Source organism: Neovison vison, chromosome X (genome assembly GCF_020171115.1).
Source record: "Neovison vison isolate M4711 chromosome X, ASM_NN_V1, whole genome shotgun sequence".
Lineage (NCBI taxonomy): Eukaryota > Metazoa > Chordata > Mammalia > Carnivora > Mustelidae > Neogale > Neogale vison.
In genome coordinates this window covers 101,705,382-101,709,454 of record NC_058105.1, presented here as the reverse complement: position 1 = coordinate 101,709,454, position 4,073 = coordinate 101,705,382, and the positions used below count along the sequence as shown (strand labels likewise).

General features: G+C 37.5%; 1 pseudogene; it reads right to left on the bottom strand.

Moving 5' to 3' along the window:
• Positions 1–2,908: 2,908 nt before the first annotated feature.
• On the bottom strand, positions 2,909–3,776 carry LOC122897150 (annotated as a pseudogene).
• Positions 3,777–4,073: the final 297 nt, after the last annotated feature.

Genomic DNA, 4,073 nt, shown 5'->3' with positions numbered 1-4,073 from the left:
AACCCAAGGTCAAGTAAAAATTGAAATTAAAATAATTTATAAATATACACCAAGAAAATGCTAATGAAATTACAGTTAAGTCTATTATTCTAAGATCAGAAAAAAAATAGACCTAAGCAGGATGGATTTAGTATACATTAAATACACATAGTATATTTATATAGAGAAAAGTGTCAGTTCTCTAAGAATATATAAAAATGCTAATTCCTGTATGGGGTAAAATACTCTTATAACATATAAAAAACACTCTTATAATATGTGAAGCTAAACTGGCCAGAACTACAAGTTGAAATAGACAAATCCAACAACATAGAAGATTTCGACATAACTCAATTTCTTACAAGCCAAGCAGACAAAAGAGCTAAGATACAGAAAATTTGAACCAAATGTCTACACAATTTACTTAATTGTCATATGCAGAACTCTGGAGCAACATGTGGAGAGTACTTAAGTACATACTGAACATTTAGAAAATGACCACCTAATTCATAAAGCAAGTCTCAAAAACTGTCAAAGAAGTGGTATTATACAGACTACTTTTATTTTTTTTTTTAAGTAGGCTCCATACCCAGCAAGAGTTCAATGCAAAACTTAAACTAACAACCATGAGATAAAGAGTTGGATACTTAACTGACTGAGTCACCCTGGAGCCCCTAAACAGACTACTTTTAAACAACTCACTCATCTAAAAAAAAAATCATAAGAGAGATTTTTAAAAATATTTATAATTAACCAATAATAAAATGCTATCTATCAAAAGATGCATTACAGACCACAAAAACTTATTAAAATATATCAGGTATCTAAATACTAAAATAGAATCGTACTAGTGAATTATATAGGTGACTTCCTTTATTATTTAGGAAAGGTAAAAAATGCCTTGTTGTGATTCAAAATCTAAAATAAAAAAGGAAAATCCTGAACATTTAGATACTAAAAATGTGCATGGTATGAATAAAGAAGAGAAAGGAAGGGAGGGAGGGAGGGTAGGAGAGAGAAGGATAAATGATATAGTACTTGCATCCTAAATCACACACCCCATGGGCAAACAATGCTACTGAATTAAAAAAAATCTAAGAAATAAGCAGATAAAGTCCAAAAGCTTTAGGAAAAATAAATAGGTAAATGACATAGAACAGTTCACAGGGGCACCTGGGTGGCTCAGTCATTTAAACATCTACCTTCAGTTCAGGTCACGATCCCAGCATTCTGGGATGGAGCCCCACATAGGGCTCCCTGCTCCATGAAGCCGGATCCTCCCTATCCCACTCCACCTACTTGTATTCCCTCCCTCTCTATCTCACTCGCTCTGTGTCAAATAAATAAAAACAAAATTTAAAAAAAAAACAGTTCACAGAAGAAGAACCAGCAATGGCCCTTAAGCACATATATAATAAAAGAAATACACACTGAAACTACAGTGAGGCATCCTATCACACTTTGAAAAAATATTCTGTTGTTAAGGCTGTGAGAAAACAACCACTTCCCTTTTTTTTAAGGGTTTTTTTTTGGGGGGGGGGGTTGGGTTCTTTTTGAGAGAGAGAAAGTGAACAGGAGTGGTGTGGAGGGGCTGAGGGATATTAGACTCCCTGCTGAGTAAGGAGCCTGATTTGGGTGGGACTCCATGCCACTACCCTGGGATCATGACCTGAACCAAATGCAGAGACTTAACTAACTGAGCCACCCAGGAACCCAACAATCACTTTCATATACTGCTAGTAGAAATTCAAAACCATACCACCTCTAAGATTTTATATTAGCAAATTATTAATTAGCAAAAATAAACAGGCATGTATCCTTTGACCCAGAAATTTCACTTTTAGGAATCTGCTCTTAAGATATACACACAGAGGGGCGCGCCTGGGTGGCTCAGTGGGTTAAAGCCTCTGCCTTCGGCTCAGGTCGTGATCCCAGAGTCCTAGGATCGAGCCCCACATCGGGAGCCTGCTTCCTCCTCTCTCTCTGATGCCTCTCTGCCTACTTGTGATCTCTGTCAAATAAATAAATAAAATCTTAAAAAAAAAAAAAGATACTCACAGAAATATTAAGTGACTAATGCACAAGCTCCTTATTTTCCTACTATTTGTAAAAGCACAAGAGTTGTAGGAATGAATGAAAAAACGTTACACCTCTTTGGGTACTTTTTGGGTAACAAAGGTGTAAGAATTCATACACACGCTCATACACATATACACATATATGCTAATATTTTCAAAAAGAAATAGTGAGGGGATAAACCAAGTATTAATTAGAAGAAATAGTAAACTTTAGATAGGAAGAGGACAAAAGAGAGGTGCTGGAAAGAACAAGAATGAAAGCTAGATATTTTCTAATGTGCCTTGTTTATAGTTTTTTAACTTAGAACCTGTTAATGTTCTATGTATTTGGAAGGTAACATTAAATTTTAAAAAGAGAGACAATCCCTAAAATAAAAACCAAACTGAAACTCACTAATGTTATTTTATATAAAATTAGTAGCATAATGGCATGGATATTTATCTCAATTAATTTAAAAATAGAATTTTGACTGAATATACTCCTAAGTGGAACCAAAAATAAAGATCACTAGATCTTCAATTGCAGCTCCTGGGCTTGTTATAAGGTTTAATGTTAGTATAGTTTTAAAACTATTATGAGTGTATACACATACTCCACTACACACAAAATAGATTACAGCATATATGTTATTATACTAGTATCACTAGGAACTACAATTTTCAGTATAAAAGACAAGATCAAGATATAAATCAAATTAAATAAAATCGTATAACTTCAATTTAAATTTCCAGTTTTATGAATTTGTAGTTTATTTACTTACTTTTTTTGGAACTTATTTTCTGCCAATTTTATATTCCATCTTCTATTTAGGAGCCCATGAAAGAATAGCCTAAGACCACTCAGGGGATGTTCATTCCGTGGCACGAGCAGTGGAGGCTGCAGACCAGTCTTCAGTGGGGATGGTGGGCTGCATGCTCCAGTCCTCAGGAGGGAACCAGTGGCAGGCACAAAGGGCACCTGCGTGCCTTCAGAAACGGCTGCAACTTGAAGTTTAGGTACAGTAATTCAGGTGCTAGCGAGGTCTTTTCACCCTGAAATTCCTTCTGATTCACAGATTTTTAGGAGCGGCACTCTCTTCAATCTCCTCAGGATCTCTGCGGAAGTAGAGATCCAAGAGAGATCCAATAGGACCGAGGGCGTGTGCTCCCGGAAAATGGTGCCGCACATGCGCAGAATCTCCGCGCACAGAATTCGCCGCACCTGACCCACTGAGTAGGAGTTTATTGTTGTGTGAGGGCACCACATCCACATAGCACAGAGGAGAATCTGTGTTAACAGACTAATGGTTGGCAAGTTAACTTAAGACGCCACGGTAAGAAGCTTGTGCTCAGCTCTGGGATATAGTAACTTCTGGAAGTCGCAGCTTCCAGAAAGAGGCCTGGACCTGATTAGTGAAGTTTCCAGGAGTAATGTGGCCAACAATAGAAGTGGCCCCACCGGCAACTACAACTTAAAGCACAGCCCGCTGGCCAGTATTCTTGAAGGATATGATACCGAGCATCAGCTGGATTTTCAGTGGCAACAGCGGAAGAAACTGCCGAAAGAAGGTTCTCCCTGGTTCTCTTCAGATCTGTGAAGTAGATGCCATCACTTTTCCTTTTGTACATGGCCTGTTTCATTTGGATGTCAAGCTTGGTGACACCTAAGTGGGTTCCTGCTGCAAGGAATTTAAGGACATTCTCCTTCTTAATTTTCAGGATGTCACGGGGTCCGGACATAGCAACATTTACCTTTCTCACAGGCACCTAGGACAATGTTGTATGGACTCCTCTCTGAGCAACAGGAAAAGGTAGAATTTACTTTTTTTTTCCTAAGATAAATTAAATGCATATCTCTTAGGCCCCTACTAAAATGCTCAAAAACGGTGATAGCTCAGTAGAAAATGCAAACGTACCACCGAGATATAATTTCCAAATATTATTTTCCACTGAAAGGAAGTACCAGGGCTCCTTGAAGATATATCTGATTCTAAGCTGTGATCAAAAATATCTAAGTTGAGCCTAGTCATCTTGTCA